At 39.6% G+C, this 27,337-nt stretch overlaps 1 long non-coding RNA gene across 1 annotated transcript; it reads right to left on the bottom strand.

The window, feature by feature from the left end:
- Nucleotides 1-5,710: 5,710 nt before the first annotated feature.
- LOC122458526 lies at nucleotides 5,711-21,866 on the bottom strand. The gene is made up of 3 exons (XR_006278567.1): nucleotides 21,854-21,866; nucleotides 9,309-9,313; nucleotides 5,711-5,790 (listed from the first exon to the last, which is right to left on the bottom strand). It is a non-coding gene; the product is annotated as an uncharacterized LOC122458526 (long non-coding RNA).
- Between the last annotated feature and the right edge of the window lie 5,471 nt (nucleotides 21,867-27,337).

The raw sequence follows: 27,337 nt of genomic DNA, 5'->3' as shown, positions 1-27,337 counted from the left end.
GAAGTGGGAAAGGGAGTTATTCTATGAATGGTAGCAGTGGAGGTAATTGAGGGCAACAATTAAAACTATCATATTAATAAGCCATGAAGAATTAATGCAACTGCCTATGATTCAAATGCTTCGGTGATATTTCTGTTAATCCAGGCTATTGGCATATGACTACGCTCTGCAGCAATGTTCTTTCTTTCAAGTTCCTAAGCATCTTTTAAAAGATGTTAGGAAATATTTTACATCCACTTCCATCACTAAAGACTAGGTGTAATAAAACCAAAGGAAGCTCGATTCCAGGAGGACCCAAGTCCTGCACAATTCACTTTCTCCAGGAGATAGGTTTATGCCAACACAGATTTTTTTCCTCATTCATCCTGTTCAATCCCAGATCTTTTTATTTGAACTTTTATGTCAAAAACTTGGTCAAAATTAACCTCAGTGTTGGAAATCTAACATGTTCTGTTCAAAAATAAACAGTAAAGAAATTTTGTGCTGTTGCCTCGATCCTTGGTTGAACGATTGTGCATCATAAACTGATTTTCTGTTTTCAATAATCTGTCAGGGGAACTGTGCTTCATGCATCATATTACAGTGGCTATTAGACTCATCTCTTATAACAGTTCTACAATACAGGCTATGTGGCTTTTCTATTTGAAAGTCCAAAGTTGTTTTTCTGTCTTTTGTTCACGCTACATAGTATCAGTTGCTGTGTTTTGTTGTCAATATTGGGCCTGAGACAAAGTCCATTGAAGACAATGGGCATCCTTCTATTGACCTCAATGAGCTTTGGTTCAGGCCCATTAGAAATAGTTATGCATAATTTACCAGAGGTATGCAATATTGGGAGAAGGCCACAAGCCAGCAATTTGATTTTTGTTTTAAAGTAGGCAAGGAGATTGTAATTTTTATGACACTCTGAGTGATATCTGTATGAGATCCTGAACGCCTGGGATACAGTAGTTCAGTCTATTGAAGAAGTGATGGGAAGAAGACATCACAAATACTATGGGAAAGGTGAAGGGCTTGATAAAGATCTTCGCACTCAACAATTCCTATTTAAATACCTAAATAAAGTGGCCAAAAGTACTTAGCACCCAGCACTGCCCACTGTTATAAATAGTAACTGCTGGGAGATTAATATTTTTTTGAAAATCTGGCCATTTCATTGGCAACTAAATGTATGCCTACACAGGGATAAAAAACCTGGGGTTAACTCAGGCTTGTGGGGCTTGGACACTGAGCTGAAAAACTGCTGTGTAGATGTTCAGGTTCGGGCTCCAGCCCACGCCTGAATGTCTACCCAGCAGTTTTCAGCCCAGAGATGGAGCCCTGTGAGCCTGAGTCAGCTGATGAAGGCCAACTGTGGGGGGTTTATCCCTGCACACATATAACCAAAATGGGAGCTGATCATTGTTGAAAGTCTGGCCCCAGTTGTAGACATTGAGAACTTTTGAAATAAATATTTCTTTTCTAGGTCTTTCTATTTGATTTAATTTTTCCTGATTTTTAGCAATACAATATAAAATAGAAGCATTTGTACAAAAAAGTCCCACAAATATTAGTTATATGAGGGAAACTCTGTAGCACAGGTAAGCACATCATTGTCTTTTCCCTCATACCACTTCATGTCATTCAAGACATCTTCGCAATCAGGTGCAGGATTTTTATTTATCTAAATATCCATGGATCAATAACATGCAATGATATCACAGGTAGCTACATGCGACACACATGTGTATCATACTGCTGCAGCTACATTTTTCATGCACTCTCACAGGTGGATATTTTCATCATCTTCACACTCATATACAAAAAGGTTTGACTCATCTCAGAGACTCCCCTGTACTCTGTATCTGATAAGGAAGAAGAAGGTATTACTCAGTAATGGTAGTGGCTCCATAGTTATGGAGGATATCAAAGATGAACAAATGAAGAAAATCACAGCTTCAGAGAAAAGAGATAAATAATAAGGACAAACAACAAGGAGATCTATGGAAGCACACAATAACTGACTTTTAGAAGACAAACTGTTGCGAGCCCTAGTTTTCAGAACACATTATTGCTATTTTCTTCTGTGTTGTGAGGGCCTCAGGTTTCTGGGCTATAAATTAGGAGTTTAAAGCAAACATTAATTGGTCTCATTAGTAATTTGTAGCAACAATAAAGACCTTAAAAAAAAATGGGGAAGAGATGGCCAGCCCTCTGTAGAGATAGAGGTGGTTAGGGACTATTTAGAAAAGCTGGACGTGCACAAGTCCATGGGGCCGGACGAATTGCATCCGAGAGTGCTGAGGGAATTGGCGGCTGTGATTGCAGAGCCCTTGGCCATTATCTTTGAAAACTCGTGGCGAACGGGGGAAGTCCCGGATGACTGGAAAAAGGCTAATGTAGTGCCCATCTTTAAAAAAGGGAAGAAGGAGGATCCTGGGAACTACAGGCCGGTCAGCCTCACCTCAGTCCCTGGAAAAATCATGGAGCAGGTCCTCAAAGAATCAATCCTGAAGCACTTAGAGGAGAGGAAAGTGATCAGGAACAGTCAGCATGGATTCACCAAGGGAAGGTCATGCCTGACTAATCTAATCGCCTTTTATGATGAGATTACTGGTTCTGTGGATGAAGGGAAAGCAGTGGATGTATTGTTTCTTGACTTTAGCAAAGCTTTTGACACGGTCTCCCACAGCATTCTTGTCAGCAAGTTAAGGAAGTATGGGCTGGATGAATGCACTATAAGGTGGGTAGAAAGCTGGCTAGATTGTCGGGCTCAACGGGTAGTGATCAATGGCTCCATGTCTAGTTGGCAGCCGGTGTCAAGTGGAGTGCCCCAGGGGTCGGTCCTGGGGCCCGTTTTGTTCAATATCTTCATAAATGATCTGGAGGATGGTGTGGATTGCACTCTCAGCAAATTTGCGGATGATACTAAACTGGGAGGAGTGGTAGATACGCTGGAGGGGAGGGATAGGATACAGAAGGACCTAGACAAATTGGAAGATTGGGCCAAAAGAAATCTAATGAGGTTCAATAAGGATAAGTGCAGGGTCCTGCACTTAGGATGGAAGAATCCAATGCACCGCTACAGACTAGGGACCGAATGGCTCGGCAGCAGTTCTGCGGAAAAGGACCTAGGGGTGACAGTGGACGAGAAGCTGGATATGAGTCAGCAGTGTGCCCTTGTTGCCAAGAAGGCCAATGGCATTTTGGGATGTATAAGTAGGGGCATAGCGAGCAGATCGAGGGACGTGATCGTTCCCCTCTATTCGACACTGGTGAGGCCTCATCTGGAGTACTGTGTCCAGTTTTGGGCCCCACACTACAAGAAGGATGTGGATAAATTGGAAAGAGTACAGCGAAGGGCAACAAAAATGATTAGGGGTCTAGAGCACATGACTTATGAGGAGAGGCTGAGGGAGCTGGGATTGTTTAGTCTGCAGAAGAGAAGAATGAGGGGGGATTTGATAGCTGCTTTCAACTACCTGAAAGGGGGTTTCAAAGAGGATGGCTCTAGACTGTTCTCAATGGTAGAAGATGACAGAACGAGGAGTAATGGTCTCAAGTTGCAATGGGGGAGGTTTAGATTGGATATTAGGAAAAACTTTTTCACTAAGAGGGTGGTGAAACACTGGAATGCGTTACCTAGGGAGGTGGTAGAATCTCCTTCCTTAGAGGTTTTTAAGGTCAGGCTTGACAAAGCCCTGGCTAGGATGATTTAACTGGGACTTGGTCCTGCTTTGAGCAGGGGGTTGGACTAGATGACCTTCTGGGGTCCCTTCCAACCCTGATATTCTATGATTCTATGATTCTATGAAAAGCCATATGCTTCAAAGTTATAATACCTAGTAATTGCTTCTCACTCTCAATACCCACTTTCTGTATTTAATTCTATCTTGTAATTACTTCACAAACATTCACATAGTAATAAATGCCTAGCCCCATACAATGACCTTTTGAAAAAAAAAGTTCAAACTAAAACGTGCATCAGATCTTATTATATTAGCACTGCCAGACCATGCCCTTTTACAGATCAGGTTGTTGCTCTGTGTATCTGTCTGTCGGAATAGTGCAGATCCACACTACAGGCATATATTCAGTGATCACAGAAGCATTACCATCATATCTGAGGCTAGATTTAAGCAGGGGGCAGGAGGGGTTGTGTTGTTGTTGTTGTTAGTATGTTCGTTTATTTGTTTCTGGCTATTCAAAAAGGCAGAGTCATTTCTAATAACTTCATTGACTTCAGTGCAATTATGCCAAATAGAATTTGGCCCAAAGTGCCTTCAACTAGCCTCAAAACACACTATAGGCTCTTTACTAATCTCCTAAGAGGAAGTATACTGATCACCTTCCTAATGAGAAAAGCATTTTCTGACACACATTTATGTTTATGATAGAAAAGTAGGGTACCATAATCTATAACATTATTCCATGGCAGATTATCCCTGATAGTATTATGAACAAATGTTATGTAGCACAAATATGAAACATGAATCTGTAATAGGAAGGCTACCTAAGGCAGCATAATATTAAAGGTATAACAATACCTGTACTGTAAGGGATTTGCACATACTTTGCCACAACAGATTCTAGTGGTCTACCAATGAAATATTCCTGATTCTTAATCATTGTAACATTATACAATAGGAGCTATAGGATTTTGTGTGTGAGCCACACTCACTCAATGTGCTTCATTAGAGGTGGCTAGGCTACCTAGAGCTTAATGAGCCTGTTGCAACTTTGGTTAAAAAAGCTGGATCTTTTAGCTCATTCAGAATACACTCATGAATTAAGGTTCAGAGGTCCCAGATTTAATCCCTTCTGCCAACATCCTCCTCAGAGTCATTTGTGTGGCATGCATGTCAATGAAGTGAGAGGCGTATCACATGCATGCTATTCTGTGGTAAATTACTTCCAATACATTATGCCATGAAACTACTCTCTGAGTACTGACACAGACGAGATGTCATAAAGCAGGCAAAAAAATGCAACAAAAACAAAAAAAACCCCAACCCTACAGATATTGTAATACATTTCTTATTTCACTGATGTACAAGTTAAATTCAATTTCGCATCTAAGGCTATGTGAAATATTCATCACAAAAAGTGAAAAGCTTTGAAATTAGGAAGATTTGTGTTATATTTTGCTTTCATAAAAGTCAATCACAAAGTCTACAAAATTTCAGAGACCATCACTTGAGAAATGACCTACTTTGAAAATGGACCCATTCTCAATCAGAATTAGTCTTAATTGTAATGCAAAAATCAAGATTTTTTTTTAAATTTGGCATTTTGAAATTTGACATATTGTTCCAAGAAAGATCAACATTCACATGAAAAGCAGAAAAGCTTTAATATGTCATATATTTTGATGCAAAAATTGAAATTTCATCACAATTTTGTCCTTTTATGTCCTTTTATTATTAACTATTATTATTATCGGTCTTATCAAGAACTATCATTAGCCAGGAAACATTTAATCAAGTTCAGGGAGGCACTCATACCTCAGCTTGGTCTAGTGGACAAGAAATTCAACTGGCAGGCAAGAGACCTAGGTCCTCTGCCAACCTCCAGTACTGCCCAGTTGCATAACCTTGTATAAGTCGTTTCATGTCTCTGTTCCTCCTCTTATGTTTTGTCTATGCCATGTAATTAGATTGAAGTTATCCAGGGCAGAGACAGTCTCAAAGACTTGTTGCCAGAGGATATTGTGGAGACCAAAAGTATAAATGGGTTCAATAAAGAATTAGATAAATTCATCATGAAGGACAGGTTCATCAATGGTTATTACCAAGATGGTCAGGGATGAAACTCCATCCTCCAGGTGTCCCTAAATCTTTGACTGCCAGAAGCTGGGACTAGATGACAGAAGCTGGATCATTTAATAAATTGCCTGTTTTGTTTATTCCCTCAGAAGCACCTGACACAGGCCACTGTTGGAAGACAGAACAGTTGGATAGATGGACCTTTGGTCTGACCCTGAGTGGGTTGATCTTATGCTATGTTTTTATACAGTGCCTAGCAAAGTGGGGCTTCTAGCCACTCCCGTAATGCATATAAATAATAAAGTTGACATTATGGAGTATTAATGTTCACAAAACAGCCTAGAACAAAAGTAAAAGAAGATCTTTGCAAATCCTATCAGACATTTTGGTTAAACAGTTTCCATTCTAATACCTGTGTGTTTACTCTTATCCTGTTGTACCTCACCTGTGACTCACCTTGAATCTAAACCCTGAGTCCAAACACCCTGAACTTTGAGGTGGAAATTCCAAACATCTGGATTTGGGTCCATTTCTAGCTGAAAGAAAACAGCACCCATTTTGTTAATCTACACATACTATATATTTTGCAGTTTACTCATTTCTTTTTAATGTTTATTTCTGATCTGAAGGAAATGGTTATGTTTTTCCTAGACTTACAGTAACAGCCAAATATTCAAACTTGGGGGCCTAAAGTTAGGCCGCTAAATCCATGTCTGGGCTGGGCTCCTTTCCTGCAAAATGCAAAATGTTCAGTGTGGAAACTAGAACGAATCAAACAAAAATTCTGTTAATTAGTTCTCTTATTTATTTAATGTATATACTTATTTTTAATGTCTTTTTGACTAAATGGAATTTTTTGCTGAAACATTTCATTGAAGATTATCAGGTTTTCAGTAACCAAGAAACTGAAATATTTTTGGCTTTCGGTGTTCTTATGAAATCCTGAAAAATTCTGATGAAAACGAAATCTGTTTTGCTTTTATCTAAATCATTTTGAGATCAGACCGTATGGTACCCTTTTATTTTAGGGATCCACTCACATTGAGCCATTTTCAATGACAGCCTTAGTTACCTCACTAATTCAGATTTTAATCTCAAAACGGTGACAAATACTTCATGAACAAACAAAATAGCAGTGGGTTTCCTCCTCCTGTCCCACCCTAAGACTCTGTATGCCTTGATACACAGTGTGCATCTAAGATTATAATCTAGTATTTTGTTTTCAAGCTCTTCCTGCCAATAATCAGTGTCTGCTGCCTGTGTATTTCTGATTTCAATTTTCTCTTTGAACCACATTCCTAGAAGCACAAAGGACACATTTCAGCTATTCTGTCATTTTTAAACAGCTCCTGTATGTCTCCATTTGTTTTCAAATTGGATTCCTACTCATTTCAGCAAAGGACTAGATCCCTGCTACATGACTATGCTTAACCAGGAGCTGTCTTCTCTATTGACTCCCTGAATAGCCATTCCAAATGGGGAAGGAAGGAAACCAACCTGACACTAAGATTCTGGTTCAGTGGAGATCAGGATGGCATAACAGTGATGCCGATGTTGTGCATTTTTGATAATAATTTCCTATTACAGGCAGAATTACTGATGCATACAAAAAAGTAAAAGTTCCAGTGAACTGATATCTCTGACTCAGCTGATACTTTAGCAAGCAGATTCTATCTTGTAACTTTAAACAAGTATTTTGTAGCCTTCACAGAATAGCAAATACCCAGGAAATTCATTTGTTGCTGTCATCGCTATTTATTCTAGAAATTGCCAAGGAAGAAAGAGGAGAGCTAAGTTTTAGCAGAGTTTAAAATGAGACTATTCTTTTTTTCCCCCTTTTCACATGCATTTTAATTCTTGTTGCACAATATGCCACATGACATTCAGTTACTCATTACAAGGGGATGGTCTTGTAGTTATAAGACAAAGGGCCAGATTCTGATCCCTTTACATTGTTGAGAACCATTTTAATCCAGTGTTCCCATTGATTTTTACAGGGTTTCTCATTGAGGAGGGTACTGCTGAATGTGGCAGAGTCTGGCTGACTAATAGGAATTCTGTTCCCATCTCTTCCTGTCTGACCTCAGACAAATTCTTACAGCTTCATTCTGCCATCCTTCCTCATGCTGTGTGATACCTGATTATGCACATTTCACTGGGGCTCCTTGTGTGGTAAGCTACTACTCAGTGTGAGCAAAGGTGGGAGAATAAACCCCTCAGGGTTTGTCTACACACAACATTTCTGAGCAAGTGGGAGCAAGCCTCCCAGCCCAGATCAAGCATCTCAGGTTAGTACCTCTTGCACTAGCACTCCTAAAACAGCTGTGCAGATAGCACTATGAAGTTTTGGCTTGTGCTGGAGCCTGCTCCCCTCCCTAGGCTTCAGAACGTCTCCGTACTTCATTTTTTTACCAGATGTAAAAGGCAGAGAATGACATTTGACAGGGAGACATATAGCAAGACTAAAATTCAGGGGTGTTTGTGAAGGGCTTTGGGGTCTTCACTTTGAAGGCACTTTGTGTATAGCCCCATGTGACTTTGCAGGGACAAACAAGAAGCTTTCCTCTTCTGAACTCCAGGGACACAGGAAACAGTTCCTCCGGCTTCCCCCCAGAGAGCACGACTCCAAAAGTAGGCTGGGAGAGGGCATGGCCATGTCCCTTTTGCTCCCTCCTTATCAGGCCTTGAGGTGGAGCCAGTACACCATGGGATTCAATCTTCTCAATCAGACTGAATGGAAGACATTGCTCAGCCTCTTCCTTTGTAGGCATGCAAGGAACAGCACAGGAGAGATGGTGTCTCTGAGTCAGACACTCCCAACAATGCTTCTCCTGCAACAGCACTGCTCCACAAGGGACTGTGGATCAAAAGACACAATCTAGTGCAATATAAAGGGCAAAGTATTAGCATAGACAGATGAGTATGATTATGATGGTGATTTCACCCTGTGGTCTATTATGCTTGACTGAAGGTGTTGCTACACACACACGTACACACCTCTTCCCTTCCCTCCCTGCCCCGTCAACACTGTGATAGCTTGCAACTGCTAAGCCACACCCTTGCATCATAGTTGGCGTGGCATGATACTGGTTTAGGAGGAGCTGGCCAGATCCTTGGGACCATCTGTTCTGCACTCAGTGCAGTTCAGGGAAGGGAAGGTGGTTGGTTCTAATAGGACTTCTCAAGGAGGAAGGGTATCAGGCTGTCTCCCTGAGTATCTTGCACAAAGTCACACAGAACTGTGATATAGCTAGGAATAATAAGACTTCCTAATAAAGACGGTCTGTAATAGGTTTCTCAAGTACTAAAGCCTAACTCTCTCCTCAGTTCCAATAAATTTAAAAGAAGATGTTTATTATTTTGTTTATTATTTTGTTTTTCTCCCTTTTTTACCACATCATTATATGCTGCCTCTAACAAGCATAGCAAACCCAAAAGGCTGTTTCTGATTTCATGAATACCAAGAGGAATGTTTTCCTAAGCAATTAGTAATCATACAAAGACACAGTTCCCCTCACTTGTTATATGAAGTCAGGATAAGAAAATACCTGAAATGCAAAGCACACCTACTACTAAATTATCTAAAAGACATAATAGCAGGATAGTAAATGTGTGGTATGTATATTTAGTATTTATTATAGAAATTTACTGCATATAAATTATGAGAGAGTGCCAGATGTATCTAATAAATACGAATGAGGAAAATTTCATGCCCCCAGAGCTATATATGATGCTGTCTTATAGCTCTGGGGTTGAAAATATTATATGAAAATCACTTCACCTTGTTTAATTGTAATTGGTTTCTTTACATCCTCTATCCCTGTGTTAATCAGCTATTCCTAAACAACTTTTATTTTAAATTCCCTATGGCAGAGTCCAAAAAAGCTAATATCTTGCAGAGTTAGGGTAGGGAAAGAGAAAAATTGCAGCAACAACAAACTTAGCAGAAATCACATCTAGTATCACAAGCAACAAAACCATGTGAATATTTTGTAGTCTTGCCCCTTCCCCACCCCCACATAGTTTCTATGAAAAGGTAAAAATGAGTCCACAAGTTGCAAGGGAGAAAAAGACAACTTTAACTGAATGGTGGCATGTTTTTGAGAAAATGTGATTTTTCATTTGAAACAAATTATGAAAATCTAATTGTTCCATGATAAAATGTCACAATTTTTCACTGCAAAAAACTGTTTGATAAAGGATGGGGGGAAATGTTGTCCTTGAAAAGTCTTCAACATTTCTCACTTTTTCCTGAAATGTGAAATTTTACAAAGCAAAACCCGAGTGTCACCAAGTAACCGAATAATATTTGAAGTTGTGTGATAAACATTGCATACAAAATAATGTTCAAGGAAAACAAAATCATATTTTCGTTTTGATCATTTTTGTCTTTAATAAGAAGCAGGTCTCACAAGCAAGTATAACAACAAGCAAACAAACAAACAATCCTTAAGAAAAAGCTCTGTAGAATTAGACAGACAGTGAGACATACATAGTGTTCATTTAAACTATAGGCTCCTATAGAATTGAATTATATCCCTGCTATATGTAGAACATTTAAAAAATCCTACAGAAAGCAGATCATTTTTGTATTAAATTCTAGAGTGCTCTAGAGTAATTCCTATAGAATTCTATTCCTGCCATCCTGTCACTGGGCCCCTTTAAGAGGAGTCCAGGCTGTGATGGGCTTCTTTAGGGAGAACAAACTCATATTGCCCCACCTGAGTAATTAACTGTCTAGGTGTCTGCTTAGCAACTAATTGACTAATGAGCACCTCGGCCTGTTAAAGGCTAGGAGAACTCAACAGCTGGAGATGGGACTCTAGATCAGTGGTTCTCAAAGCCGGTCCGCTGCTTGTTCAGGGAAAGCCCTTGGCGGGCCGGACCGGTTGTCTACCTGCAGCGTCAACAGGTTCAGCCGATCGTGGCTCCCACTGGCTGGCTGCCTTTCCCGCAGCCCCCATTGGCCTGGAGCGGCAAACCGCAGCCAGTGGGAACCGCGATCAGCCAAACCTGTAGATGCAGCAGGTAAACAAACTGGTCCGGCCCACCAGGGGCATTCCCTGAACAAGCGGTGGACCGGCTTGGAGAACCACTGCTCTAGATGGGGAGGAATCTGAGTTACTACAGAGAATTCTTTCCCTGGTTTCTGGCTGGTGTGTCTTGCTCACATGCTCAGCGTGAAACTGATAACCATATTTGGGGTCAGGAAAGAATTCTCCCCCAGGTCAGATTGGCAGAGACCCTGGGTCTGTTTGTGTTTTGTTTTTGTTTTTTGTCTTCCTCTGCAGAGTGGGACGTGGGTCTCTTGTTGGTTTGAAGTAGAGTAAATGGTGAATTCTCTGTAACTTGAAGTATTTAAATCAAGATTAAGACTTCAGTGACTCAACCAGAGGTTGTGGGCCTATCACAGGAGTGGGTGGGTGAGGTTCAGTGGCCTGTGATGTGCAGGAGGCTAGAGTAGATAATTGTGATGGTCCCTTCTGGCCTTAAAGTCTATGAATCTAATTCAGATGTGGACTGTACTTCTGGAGTGAGGAGGCTCATAATGAATGGGTCACCCAGAGATGCAAGCCCGGAGAGGGGCTGCTGCCTTCTGAGCTTTCTCAGTGAAATGCTGATTTATTAGCACAGGCCTGGGTTATAATACACAACACACACACATACAAACCAGGAGAAAGGCTATGGAACTCATGATGCTAGGAGAAGAATTGTTTTTAGCTCATAGAACACAGATCACAGAAGGAGGGCTGAGACACTTCTGAATTTAGGAGAGGACGCCTGTTGGAAGTAGCATAAGAAGGGTGGACTTGAAGGGTGAAAACAGTAAACAAATAAACCCCACACAGGGGCAACTTGATTTAAGTACTCTGGTCTGGGAGTTAAACATGGCAAGATCACCAGTGAAAATCCAAGGGGGCAGTGGGCCTGCAGCTGCCACACTGCACCACAACAGGGCATGCTCGAAGGTGGCATTCTGCCACACATGCCTCCCTCAATTCTATAGGACAAACAATAAACTTAACCCCATCTTCAAAGAACCTCCATGTGACAATGGAATAAGGACACTAAGGGTCAGGGTTTTTTAAAGGTGTTTATGCACCTAGGGTGATTTTCAAAAACATTTCAGCAAACAACACCCATTGATTTCAATGGGTATTAGATGCTTAGGGGCTTTTGAAAAAATCCCACTAGGCATCTGAATACCTTTAAAAATCTGGCTCTAACAAGTCATACCTTGGTCTTCCATCCCAGAAGACAATTCCCATGGATTTGTAATGAAACCATCCTGGCCTAGACACCAGGAAGCATGTGGCTCTAAAATATGCAACTCTTGGCTACATTTTTGTGGATGAATTCTTATGCATGTGATAAATAGCTTTTAGGCAAGCACAGCCTGTGAGATAGCTCACATGGATAACTTGAGAGAAAATTAATTTCCCTGGCAGCTGCAAAGAAAATGTCCCACTTACCTACTTTCCTGACAGCTTCCAAGGCCTTCACTCCCCTCTGGAAATAAAAGTCCTTGTTCCCATCTCAAGTTCAATATTTCAAAAGCCACTTCAGACTTGTAAAGTATGGTAAGCCCTGCATGGAGTGGAGGCCTCTCTGAACATTATAGAGTCTCCGTGGCTGTCTGCTACTGAAATTTTATGAGCTATCCAGCCTATCTAGCACATTCAATGGTGCTCTATACCTCTCACTAATATACTCTCACTAATATTTAGGGCCTCTACTTCTCCAAAAATATATTGATGCTAGAGGCATATCAGGACTCTGCAGTGAACACGACATGTCTGATAAGTCTTTTCCACCTTTAGCATCTACAACAGCCAGCCACACTGAATAAATACATTAGCTGTATATTTCTGCTAAAATTATCTATAGTGAAATAGTTTAAAATGTTAATATCTATAGAGTACTGTAATATTTAGTCTTAAAGTTGACATTTCTTTGAGCTAAATGGGGCAGCTCACACTTCTTCAAGACCTTCTGCTTGCTTCAGCTTTCTTTTGCTGTATAAAATGGAACAATGTGTTTAAAGAGATACTGCAGAGCTAATTTGCTCTGTTGTGAAAGTCAGTTACCTATGGGAAAGTTTGAATTCACAGTGGTAAACCATAGTTATTACACCCAGAATTCCAAATACAAAGTCACCTCTAAAGGTCATCTATGCTACTGTACGGTACTCCCAAATCTCCCAGTTTCAGCTGCATCAAAACTAATGGAATTCAAATGTTATCACACCTTTTCTAGTGGGCTGAATCTCCATGCTCCTGTGAAGACATTTATTTATGTGAACTTTCAGTAAAGCAGAGGAAAGCAGCACGTCCAGTAGCTGTCTCTTGCTTCCAAAGTCAGTGACATCTTTACGTTACTTTCAAAACCAAAGCAAGGCCAGTTGTACTAGCCAATTTATGTTGGAATTTCATAACTTTGATCACTGCTTTGATTGGAATGCCATTTGTCAGCTATCTTGAGCATGCCTGACATTCACAGCTTTATGACCAAAATTTATTTATAGGAAAAGCAACAACGCACAAATGTACTCCCCTCTCCTTCTTTATAAAGGTCAGTCCAGCTCATACCTGAGACAGCTTGTTAGAAATTTAAAGTTGCTTCAAACTGACTCTTATTTTGTTGTTTCAGATGGAGAGCATATATGAAAACAGAAAAGCTGAGCTTTAGAGATGTCTTGATTAAATATGTGTGAATTGTTTGTGTTCTGTTCTAGTCTATGTAGGTTCTTATATCATGCTCATAATAGTGACATATTTTGGTCTATATAAATCTGCATTTTCTGGGGGAGACTTTGTCCAAAAATGTTTACCCAACTAAAAAACCCTACATGGAGAACACATTCTACCAGTTCTCTTCCAGAGTTTGGCAAAAACAATTTCAATAAAATTAAAATGGACTCAAATCATCACTAAAATGCAGTTCAACTGAATCTCTTTCAGTATTAGAAAAAAGTTCACTTATCTTTCTACTGTAGCTTACTCTGCACTTACGGTTTTCAGTAAGTGTGCATGAACCAAAATACTGCAAGAAATGTTTTCTTTCATCTGACCAGGAAAGAAACAAGAAATACAACCACAATTATCATGGGAAATTTTTTTCAGAAGATTTACTGACTTAATTTCCAGGCCAAGGAGGTTCAGAAAGTATCTTTGGCACTTATTTGAACTGACTCAAATAGTAATACAAAAAATTGGATGTTCATCTGATGCTTATCTGAAATTATCTGAAACCCTTTGATTCACAACAAGCTTTCTCAGGAAAGTTCTGGTATTACTATTTTTGTTCCCAAACAAAACCAGGAAGTAAGTACATAGATCTTCAAGTATTTACTTACACACATGCCCATGCATGGTTAACTAAAGTTATTCAAACCTCAAAAAATACCAGAAGCACACTTAGCCTCCACCAGCAGCTGTACGTGCAATACCTTTTAAAATGCCCTTCTCCACAAGACACCAGACTCCTGTTCAGGGCCACATTACTAGCTGTAGACTGGCCTCTCATGTCAGCACAATCAAGGTGGAAGTAGTGAGCCCTTTAAATGTCTGTCTCATCCACTGGAAATCTCCAGGTCTATACTCATATTTCCAGCAGTGATCTGGCCCTTCCAGAGATAATGTGGTTGTTCCTTTAATAGGCCCTAACCTACCAAACACTAGCAAGACTCCTGTTCGTGACTGCATTACTATAACTGGCTCAGTCTCTCACAGTAGTACTATCAAGATGGAAGGGTTGGGTCCTTTCAAACACTTTTTGAAATCTCAACCCTATTGGGAAACTTGGCTGGGGCCACACTGCCAAAAGAGTTACAACCTACCTTGCACATGCACAATTAGGGTGCCTCTACCAGATAACTCAAGGATGTCCTTTATGACTGAGAAGTGGGAAGACTCCTAGAGTCTGCTGTTAGGCATAATATGCTTAGAGAGTAGCAGAAAGGTATTTTTTGTTCAGTTTACTTTAGATGTAATCTCTTTGCTGGAAAGAAGAAGGACAGCACCCACTGTGCATTCAAAATCTGAACGTATATTCTGCATCGCCATATTTCCAAAAGACTTCAAACATGACTTGGAAGGACCATCTTGAGAAATAAAAGATTAATTGGGTCTCTGTAGCCCTTCCAAGTTCAGAGAATCTTTGGCACCTCTGCCTAAGGCCATCAATAAAGATACCAGTTGTGATGGTGGCTGTTGTGAAGTAAAAACCTGTCCAATAGAAACTTTATAGAGATGGACTCTTTTCAGTCATGACTGACCTATCAAAAAAACTGACCTAGAAATTACTGGATGCATACTATTATTAATCCCCTGAGCCAATTTGCCTCTAAATGGTTATTTTAAGAATGTCAGTTGCTGCATCAATCCAACTTCAGACTGATCAAGAACACAAATGAATTTCTGATGTATAATTCTGCAAGAAGAGACCTAAGTAAGTGGTAAATGAAGCAACCACAGCAAATCACAGCAAAATGTTGAAGACCTCCCTAAAAATGTCAAAGATTGCTGTGATGCCAGAATTTATAATCTAGCTGCTCGGAGCAGATCTCTCAGGTTCTCAACATAGCAGGATTAAATGTACGGTGGATGCAGTTTTTGAATTTTCTTTAGAGCCACAGATTTAAGAATATGATTGATATATGAGCTAGAAAACATGGAGTTCCATAATGCATGTTTCCTCAATCAGTATGGATTATACCAGCATTCTGGGCAGGCAGTATCAAACATGTTTACTCTACAGTGTGGTGAGAAATTTTGCCTCAGTTGCCTGAAATTCCATATAACACTTAAATTGAAGGTCTGCAGAAAAACCTCGGAAAGGGGTTTAGATTCATGAAAATTGTAACTTGCTTAATTATACATAAAAAGAGTGGTGATAGTGTCAGGATGCTTAGAGTAGTGATTAGTTTTAAGAATAAAGCCTTAATTAAAGATAAATTAATAATAGATTAAATTAGAAATTTCAGTAATGGCAGCCATAGAGTGATGTAATTCTACTTCCTGTGGGGAATGACTAAGCAAACTTCATCGAAATATATTGGTGCCCATAGAAATGCATGGGTATCTCAGACAGTAAGTAGTTAGGAGTCATCGAGAGGTCAGTTAAGAGAACCCCCATAGGAATACATTGTAGCCCACAGAAATATATAGGGGTCATCCACAGGTCAGTTAAGAGAACCCCTATAGGAATACATGGGAGCCCTTGGGAATGTATGGGGATGATGCAATCAGAAGGTAGGATTGCACCACTTGGGGGTATAACTCAGCAAAGTCCCATAGAGATACACTGTATCCCATAGAGTCCCATAGAGATAGCCCCATAGAAGTGTATGGAGTGGGAGGAGCTACCTGTAAGGGGTGGAGCCAGCTGAAAGTTGGAAGCTGACTGGCTGAGCTTGGAAGAGCAAATTGTATATAAAGGAAACAGCCAGTAGACTAAACCCTGTAGTGCAGTGGTTCTCAACTCTGGTCCACTGCTTGTTCAGGGAAAGCCCCTGGCACGGGCCAATTTGCTTACGTGCCGCATCCACAGGTTAGGCAATCGCAGCTCCCACTGGCCACGGTTCACCGCTCCAGGCCAATGGGGGCTGCAGAAAGTGGCACGGGCTGAGGTATGTGCTGGCCGCCCTTCCCGCAGCCCTCATTGGCCTGGAGCAGCGAACCGCAGCCAGTGGGAGCTGCGATCAGCCAAACCTGTAGATGCGGCAAGTAAACAAACCAGCCCGGCCCGCCAGGGGCTTTCCCTGAACAAGCGGTGGACCAGAGTTGAGAACCGCTGCTGTAGTGGGATCGGGGACCTGGAAGAGAGAAGAGGCTACAAGGCACCTGCAAGGAAAAAAATGCTTGTGCAGAAGAAGACATCAGCAGAACTCTGAAATCCGAGAGCTGCCTGGAAAGCAGCTATTGAAGCAGCAGTAGCAGCCGTCCACCCAGCGTTCTGAGGTTGTCTTGGGCAACAGCCATTTCTACTATCCAGACAGCAGGAGGCCACCACAGCAGCTACCAAGCGGGCTTCCATCTGCCTCACCTGAGAAGCCGTTTTACCTCAGCAGCAGCAGGCAGTCAGTCCACGCCAGTAGTCACAGGCTCAGTGAGATAACCCTTCCATCGCACCCCAACACCAGATAGAGCAGAAGGACCTTTGAGACGGTCTCAGAGGGAATTTTAAGAAGCTTTTTGTAATTGTAATTTCCTTTTGCTTAACATCCTAGAGCTCATGGGTTTCAAATGTAAATAAAACTGGATGTCTGTAATCTGAGTGAGATCTTCCCCTACCCATCTAGTAACTGCCTGGCCAGTACTTACTGGATGTTTAGCTTTAAGTATATAGTATTAAATGTTTAATTGATACATTGTTACATGTTTAATTGCTATACTGTTATTAGGCATAGAGTATTAAGTAAATGATTATATTGTTATAGTGCTATATTGTTATTGCATTGCTTTATTTGCCGCACCACTTCACTCCTGTAACTGTAATCTTTGTTGTATTGGTTCCTACTTATATCTATCTCAATTTTACTGTAACTACTCATTTCTAAATAAATATTATTTTTGTTTTCAAAGATTTACTGCTTACTTGTCTATTCTTGATCAGAGGGTTGTATCCGCTTACTTGTCTAGTCTTGATCAGAGGGAAAGCTATCTAGCTGTGGTTTTTCCTGGTAATTCCTTTAGGGCGGGCCACAACCTTGGTTACTAGTTTAGATAGTTATAAAGGATTGTTAAACCAAATCTTCTGGTACAACAACAACAGGCCTGTTTTCAGAGTTGAACAGCAGTTTGTATCATGAAACACTGCAACAGTTCACCAAGACTCAGAGTTTCTCTCAGAGAAATGCACTGAAAAACACCACTGAAACTTCAGCAGATATCACCTTTACCCCAACTGATAGCTATCCCAACTATATACAGAATAGGAAGTCAAGAAAATATGATCCTTCCCTGTCCCATGCTTTAACTTTTCCCAAGCTTAACTTTTTATATTTCCCCCTCATTTGCTCACTCCCAGGACTGGCAAAATGAGTTATTTCTTAATTAATTTATCAGTACAGGGAAACAACGTTTTTTATAAACACTTAGAATGTGGTATTAATGAAATCATCATCATTATTTATTTTTATTATACTAGTGTCTAGAGATCCCTGCCCTGAAGACTTTACTATTTAAGGAAGCAAGATGGATACTAGGTGAGAGAGGGCAGTGTAAACACCATTTTACTGATGAAGAAACAAGACACAAAGAGATTATACGACTGCCAAAAATCACACAAGAACTCTGGGCAGTTAAGAACTGAACTCAGATCTCCTCAGTCCCTGTGTAGCACATTAAAGACAAGATTATCCTCCTTCTATGTGAAATAACCTTTTGTTTTCCAAGGACACTCACAAAGTGCAGCACTGATGAGTTCAAGGTCCATTTATATTAGATAAATTAAAAACAAAAATAAGCAACCCAGAATACTGAATAGATTATGAGGGATATCAGTTGTGAAACTGGACCCAAAACATCCCAACATATTTAGCAAATACTAGAAAATTAGGTAACTTATTGGAACATAAAGTAATTTATTTTCAATCTGGATGTGCGTGCATGCACACACACACTGCCTATAGACCTTCTGCATTCAGTGCTACTCGGCCTACATCCTAGACACAGCATACACTGTGGCAAGCTTAACATAAATTTTGTGATGAACCCCCTCTGAATATGTGGTATTTTTGTGGAAACTGTGGCAGAAGCAGGTACATTTAAAACAAATTAAGTTACTACTGCATTAAATATGAAAATGAATAATACCATTTATACAATATTCTTCATCATATTTACTTTTATATTAAATTTTCATTCTGCGAAAGTCAACGAACAAATGGACAAAGGTGATCCAGTGAATATAATTTGCTTGGATTTTTAGAAAGCCTTTGACAAAGTCCCTGACCGAAGTCTCTTAAGCTAACTAAGAAATCATGGAATAAGAGGGAAGATCCTCTCATGTATCGTAATTCGTTAAAAGTAAGTAAAAAAAAGAAGGAATATATTTTTCACAGTGGAGAAAGGTAAATAGCAAGGTCCCACATGGATCGGAACTGGGACCTGTGCTGTCCAACATAAATCATCTGAAAAAGGGAGTCAACACTGAGGTTGCAAAATTTGCAGATGAAAAAAATTGTTAAATCCAAAACTTACTGAAAAGAGTTACAAATGTGATACATTTCAATGCTGATAAGTGAAAAGTAATGCACATTGGAAAAAATAATCCCAGCTATACATACAAAGGTATGTGGTTCAAATTAACTGTTACAACTCAAGAAAGAGATCTTGGAGTCATCGTGGATTGTTCCATGAAAACATCTGTTCAGTGTGCAGCAGCAGCCAATAAAGCGAAAAATGTTAGTATCCACTAAGAAAGGGATAGAAAATAAAACAGAAAATATCATGGCACTATATAAATCCATAGTACAACCACATCTTGAGTAAAGTATGCAGTTCTAGTCACCTCATATATTAGAAGTGGAAGAGGTACATAGAAGGACAATGAAAATGATTAGGGGTATGGAACAGCTTTCCTATGAGGAGAGATTAAAAAGACTGGTGCTATTCAGTTTAGAAAAAGGACAACTAAGGGAGACACGATAAAGGTCCATAAAATCATCAATGATATGGAGAAAAGAAACAGGGAAGTGTTATTTACCCCTTCATATAACAGAAGAACTAGGGGCATCTGATGAAATTACTAGCATCAAATTTTTAAACCAACAAAAGGAAGTATTTCTTCACACAACAGTTAGCCATGGGATTTTGTGAAGCCAAAAAGTATAAATGGGTTCTGTCAATTAAGCACAGTTAACACACATGATTAACTCAAAAAAATCAATCATGGTTAAAAAATTAATCATGATTAATCACATTGTTAAACAATAGAATACCAATTGAAATTTATTATTCAGTACATTTTGCCTCTTATATTCAGGGCCTGCCAGTTTGGTGTGAAAGATCACACACGCAGGACCGGGCAACAGAATTCGGCTTTCAGGCACAGGTAAGCCACAGTCTTTCGGTTTCTTCAACCTTCATAACATGTGGGAAGGTTTCAAACATCAGCACCCTCCTTTCCCATACCAAGCACCCACTGGGTTGGCCTTTTAAAAGGAGGGGCAATGGTTTTTGGGTTAATGTGCAGCACAAACCCAACTAACCTCCCACCCTAATTCTCTGGGATGATCGCTTCACCCCTCCTCCCACCGTGTGACTAGTATCAGGAAAGATCCCTGCCAGCCAAACACGAACAGCTCAGTGTGAAGGCCCCCCAACACCCCTGAGTGGCTAAAAGAGGGGATGATTTCTTTTCAGCCACAGGCAAACAGCCCATCAGGAATGGCCACCTCTGAATGTTCACTTAATAATGTCCCTGGAGGATTTCTGCTCCATCCCAGACATGTTAACAGACTTTTCCAGTAGCTTACTGGCCACGAATGCATCCCAAATCTTCAGAGAAAATTAATCATTAAACATGTTTGCTTTTAAACCATGTATTATATTTACAAAGGTACACTCACCAGAGGTGCCTTCTCTGCCTTCATGGTCTGGGAGCCTGCCTTCAGATGGTTGGGCGGGTATTGGCTCCAGGGTGATAAACAGTTCCTGGCTTTCGGGGAGAATGGTTTCTCCACTTGCCTGTTGTGTGCTATCCTCATCCTCCTCATCATCATCCTCTTCCTCGTCCCCAAAATCCTCATCCCTGTTGCATGAGACTCCCATCTGGTCGGTGTCCACGGATGGGGTGGGGTATTGGTAGGGGCACCCCCTAGAATTGTATGCAGCTCATCATAGAAGTGTCATGTCTTGGGCTCTGACCCGGAGCAGCCATTTTCCTCTTTGGTTTTTTGGTAGGCTTCCCTGAGCTCCTCAATTTTCACGTGGCACTGATGTGTGTCCCTGTTGTAGTCTCTGTCCATCATGCCCTTGGAGATTTTTTCAAATATTTTGGCATTTCGTCCCTTGGAATGGAGTTCTGATAGCATGGATTCGTCTCCCTATACTGCGATCAAATCCAGTACCTCCCATTTGGTCCATGCTGGAGCTGTTTTGCAATTCTGGGACTGCATGGTTACCTCTGCTGATGAGCTTGCCACTCTAGCCAAACAGAAAATGAAATTCAAAAGTTCCCAGTGCTTTTCCTGTGTACCTGGCTAGTGCATCTGAGTTAAAAGTGCTGTCCAGAGCGGACACAATGGATCACTCTGGGATAGCTTCCAGATGCCAATATTGTCGAATTGTGTCTATACTGCCTCAAATTCAACCTGGGGATGTCGATTTCAGTGCTAAACCCCTCGTTGGGGAGGAGTACAGAAATTGATTTTAAGAGTCCTTTAAGTTGACAAAAATGGCTTCGTTGTGTGGACTGGTGCAGGGTTACATTGATCTAACACTGCTAAATTTGACCTAAACTCGTAGTGTAGACCAGAGCTAAGAGCAAAAAGGTTTTTTTACATTTTCAGGAGATAATACTGCCCACTTCTTCATTACAATGTCACCTGAAAGTAAGAACAGGCATTTGCATGGCACTGTTGTAGCTGGAGTTGCAAGATATTTACGTGCCAGATGCACTAAAGATTCATATGCCTCTTCATGCTTTGGCCATCATTTGAGAGAACATGCTTTCATTCTGATGATGCTCGTTAAAAAAATAATGTGCTAATAAGTTAGTGACTGAACTCCTTGTGGGGAGAATTGTACGTCTCCTGCTCTGTGTTTTTATCTGCATTCTGCCATGTATTTCATGTTATTGCAGTCTCGAATGATGACCCAGCACATATTGTTCTTTTAAGAACACTTTCACCGCAAATTTGACAAAATGCAAAGATACCAATGAATGTGAAATTTCAAAAGATAGCTACAGCACTCAACCCAAAATTTAAGAATCTGAAGTCTCTTCCAAAATCTGAGAGGGATGAGGCATAGAGCATGCTTCTTAAAAGAGAAACACCTTTTTGTGGAAACTACAGAACCCAAACCACCAAAAAATAAAATCAACCTTCTGCTGGAGGCATCTCACTCAGATGATGAAAACGAACATGCATTGGTCTGCACTGCTTTGGATCGTTATCAAGCAGAACCCGTCATCAGCATGGACACGTCCTCTGAAATAGTGGTTGAAGCATCAAGGGACATATGAATCTTTAGTGCATCTGGCATGTAAATATCTTGCAACACTGGTGCCAGGCAAATGCCTGTTCTCACTTTCAAGTGACAATGTAAAGAAGAAACAGGCAGCATTATCTTCTGCAAATGTAAACAAACTTGTTTGTCTGAGCGATTGGCTGAACATGGACTTGTAGGCTCTAAAGTTTTACATTGTTTTATTTTTGAATGCAGGTTTTTATTATACATAATTCTACATTTGTAAGTTCAACTTTCATGATAAAGAGATTGCACTACAGTACTTGTAGTAGATGAATTGAAAAATATTATTTCTTTTGTCTTTTACAGTGCAAATATTTGTAATCAAAAATATATATAAAGTGAACACTTTACACTTTGTATTCTGTGTTGTAATTGAAATCAATATATTTGAAAACATCTGAAAATATTTAAATAAATGGTATTCTATTATTGTTTAACAGTGTGATTAATCAAGTGATTATTTTTTTTAATTGTACGATTAATCACGATTAATTTTTTAAATCACTTGACAGCCCGATAAGCAACAGATCATGCTAGTGGAGGATTCCCCTTGTGAACAGTGGAGGTTATACAACTCAGTTGCTATCAGTTTGCAGGGCACAGAAATCTGGTTAGCTTTATTATATAGTCTGAGAGAACTGACAAAGCGCAATCTTCTGATAAGGATGTTCCTGACACCTGAAAAGCTGCTATCTGCTACCCCATCTCTCTTCCTACACTTCCAAAATAAGTCTGTTTCAATGCCAAAATGATAAAACAACTGCTACAGCAATAGCTACATTTTGTCCATTGTAGCTCTAAGTCTTAAAGGAAGAGTAAAACAATCTCCATGGTAATTTTTATGGAACAATATCCTATCTACACAAATGGTCAAGGAACAAAGAAAAAGGAACTGACTAATCAGATCAGGCCCAGGGGTCAAATTATCCAGTATCCCATCTCTGATCATCATTAAAGCCAGATGTGTCACAGGAAGTTACAAGAAACCCTCTAATGGACAGTTTTGCAATAGCCTGTACACAGGGGAGTTTCTTCCTAAATTCATCACTTAGTAGTTTTTTTTATGGCATGAAACATGAGCATTTATATCCATTGATTTTTTTAAAATCATATTTATTGTAAGTCTGGATGTTCTCATTATTCATATAAATGTCTAATTTTTTTTATTTTAATAAACTATTTTCCTTAATGATACTTTGTGGCACTGAGTTCCACAGGTTAATTATATGTTGTGTAAAAAATAAGGTTTTCTTATCAACAGCATGAAATTCATTGTCTTTCAACTGAATGTCCTGTTTGAATTTGGATTAAGAGAGGCTAAAAAGGAGTTGCTGATTGAACTTATTTTCTATGGCATTCATTAGTTTATATGTCCCCATCATCATTCCTTTGCCTTCTCTCAGATTAACAGTTCTAGTGCATTTAGTATTGCCTCATATAGAAATCGCATTAAGGGTCTAATAATCTTCATCTCCCATATATGTCCCCATTATATTTCTTGCTATTTCTTTACATGGGGTGACAAGAACTGAACATGTCTCATACAGTGGTATATCATTGATTGATATAATGGCACTGTAATATTTTCCATATTATGTTCTATCCCATTCCTTTTACATCTTCACTTTTCCCCCTTCTATTTTGACTACTGCTGCAGATATTTTCAGTCAGCCTATGATGACATGTAGGTCTCTTTCCTTACAGGAATACAATTAACCTACAACCCAATAAGGTGCTCATGTTATTCCTTCCAAAGGTTTTGGAAAACTCTTTCAAGTTCCTCCAATCATTCTCTAGTCTCAACGAACAAATATTTTTGCCCTCTCACCCATTCTCTTGATCATTTTCATATTAAAGGGTTACCTATCAATTTTACTAAAATGCTTGACTAATATAATTATTATTAATTATTATGATTATTATTTACTTGTATTGCAGCAGTGTTTAGGGGTCCCAGTCATGGATCATAGACATAGGTTCTTTGTTGTGTTTGTACAGCCTCTAGCTCAAGACAAGTATAATACAAGATTCATACCATTTCTTTTTGAAATCCTATCTTTTGTAATCTATACAGTAGAAGGGGAAATATAAATGTTGTGCTATCAGTGGATTGCCAGCAGAGCTAGGTCAATATGATAAATCACTGTTCCAAACACTGTTAATTTCAACCATCTTTCTTCCCCTTATCTTGATGTGCTATTTACTAACAGTTACACCAATGTTTGGGGAATGACTGTTCTTCAAACAAATAATTGCATTTCTTACAATCTCATGTGAAGAAGTCTATTGATATGCCATCAGAAGTATTCTTTGTTTGCTATTTCTTCATTTGTCTGTTTAAAAAAAATGTCAGGATCAAATTTGGCCAGGTTGATAATCTGGCACTATTTTTTGAGGTGGCCATCTTGTTCTCTAGATCCTGATCTTTCAAAGTCTCTAGTCCCCACAGTCATGCATAAAACCTTGAAAATGTAAAATGAGTGTATCTGACACAGAGTTGTCTGCCTAAGACTTCGGAGTGTCTGAATCAGTAGCTCTAGGAGGGGAAAATTGATCCATTCATTTCAATTTCCAGTGCTGGGCAACATAGATGTCCAACAATGATGAATTAAATGTCAACATTGTTAACTAATAAAATCATATTTAAAAAGACAGATTACAGATCTGCCCGATCTACTCTGAGTGGTAACTCCTTCTAGTGCCACAAGTGGACTGTGTTGGAGAAATATCACCATTTCCCCCCCCCCAGAACTTACTCATGGAGCCAAAATTTCAGAGAAATGGAAGACAGCTAAGTTGGCTCTATACCTCACCAAACGTAAGTAATCTCATATACCTCACCTGGCTATTGAAGCCTTGCTTCAGGACGGGTAGCCAATCCTGAAAAGCCCAGCAAGACATCCAGGCCTCACAACCACCCCCAAAACAATAGCAGCCAGCTGTGCTCTAGGTGCTGTAGATGTGGGGCCAGGTAGTTTCCTCCCTGGCTTTAATGGAGGGTGCTCCTCCCTCTGCTGGAAGCTCTCTGCATACTCAGTCAGAGATAAGTGCATCGATTACACTTGAGTCATACTTTCAATGTTTTCTCTATAATTTTTGATAGCTGAGATTCTGATGTCATCACATGACTAAGGAATCTGGGACCTCCTGTGCCTATGGTGCCTCTGAGGGCCAGCAGGAGGAGCCAACCTGATGAGCACAGTAGAGCTAGCTGATCATATTCTGAACATCTGCACAATCTGCTCTGAGTGGTATCTCATTTTGGCACCTCATGTGGGTAGAACTCAGCTTGTGGGAGGATCTTGAAACAGCAAAATCCTTTTTTATTTGCAAATTCAATCCCTGCTTTGTGAGAAATCCATAGGCTGAAACCTCTTCTTTTGAATTATGTCAAACTATAAGAATAATTAATAAAATTCAGCACCTGAGAGTGGATAATTCAAAATGGTAGAAAAAAGTCTAAATACATTACACATACTATTTCCAATAAATAATTCAGTCTTCTCTAGTTACCAGACACCAGAGGTTATAGACTTATTCAATCTTTTTCATATATACTTTCTGCTGCAGTGTTTTAATTTAGAAAATTAGTGATACTTTTGCGTCAACTTAGGCAGGTGGCAAAACAAAGGCCACCTGTATGGTACAGTCCATAATTAACTATGAATGTAAAAGCTCTACAAGGCAAATCTGAAATATTAACATTAGTATTTTTATAAAGCTGGGTATCCTCCAAGGCCAAGATTTTCAAAAGTAAGATCCTAAAGTTAGTCCCCTAGGACAAATAAGTGGCTTGATTTTCAAAAAAATAAAGTGGCCATCATTGAGGACCCAGCAGCTCTCGCTGAAATCAATAGGAATTAGGAGCCTAGACATTTGTATATCCCACTAGGTGCCATTCTGCATCTTTAGATACCTAAATCACTTTGAAAATTTGGCCCTTTGAAAATCTTTCCCTACTTGACTTAGGAACACAAGTTCCACTGACTTTCAAAGGGACAATGGGCTGGTGCTCCTAAGTCACTTAGGTGATTTGGAAAATCCCACCATATTTAATTTTGATGGAAATTACTTAGTAACGATAAATATTGATACATATTCTATTTGCTTACCTTGGTTAACTAATTACTGAAAATAGTTATGCACTGTGCTCACAGTAAGATGTGCACAAAGGTCACACATAAAGGGAGGAACGCTGCAGTGGTGGCTCAGAAAGGGATATATTTTGAATCCCTTCTGTTCTCTGGTTGGGGAAAGGAAGGTGAAGAAATTCAACAGAGCAAAAGTTTGCAGACAGAGTCTGAATAAGAACCCAAAGCTCCTGAGACTGATTAAAATCTTTCAGCAAATCTAGAACATAAGAAAAATGTCCTGAAAAATATCACAAACTCTACTAAAAACAAATGTAAAATAGAATTTGCATATAATGCTATTATTTCCCCCCTAAGTATTAAGACATCCCTTTGACCTACAGTATTAGACGCTTAAATGAAAGCCAAAATAATCAGTGGACCAAAGAACATGGATATTTTAAAGCAGATGTGAAGATACTGCTAACATTTACATAAAATATTGCCCCTTCTTTTTCTTTGAACCACAAAGAAACTTCCATTAAAAATTCTGCTCTTCTGCCTTTTTCTGTGATTGTGATAACTTCAGGATTTTAAAGGATGCTTATGACTACAGTAGAAGTGTTTCTAATCTGGTATTTCATTGCTTAACACTTTAGATCCTCTGAATGTTCTCCGCATTCTGACCTCTGCATTACTACATTAGAGTATCATCTCCCAATGGGAAACAGCCTAACTCACATATCTGTTAGCCTGTCAGTGAAATGCCCATCCCTGAATTCTCTGTATTATGTTTTATGAAGCATTTCAAAAATCTGTTTTTTAACTTCTTAGAGTGACAATTTTCAATATGTTTACTGTCAGTAATGACAGAAATACTAGGTGGTCATGAAAAGGGATAAAAATGTGTGAATTTATTATGCAAATATGTAATTGGCACCTAATTTTCAAAGGTCTACTTGTAATAGTATACACATGTACTCCATTATTAAAATCAGGGTTTGTACCCCAGAGGGAATGAACAGAACAGGTAATCATCAAGTGGTCAGTCCCATGTCACTCATTCCCACCTTCTGGCAAACAGAGGCTAAGGACACCATTCCTCCCCATCCTGGCTAATAGCCATTGACGGACCTATCCTCCATTAATTTATCTAACTCTTTTTTGAACCCTGTTATGGTCTTGGCCTTCACAACATCCTCTGGCAAGGAGTTCCACAGGTTGACTGTGTGTGGTGTGAAAAAAATACTTCCTTTTATTTGTTTTAAACCTGCTGCTTATTAATTTCATTTGGTGACCCCTAGTTCTTGTGTTACGAGGA

The sequence above is a fragment of the Dermochelys coriacea genome, chromosome 2, assembly GCF_009764565.3.
Source record: "Dermochelys coriacea isolate rDerCor1 chromosome 2, rDerCor1.pri.v4, whole genome shotgun sequence".
Lineage (NCBI taxonomy): Eukaryota > Metazoa > Chordata > Testudines > Dermochelyidae > Dermochelys > Dermochelys coriacea.
Note: the sequence above shows the minus strand (reverse complement) of the source record. Positions and strands in the feature narration are given on the sequence as shown.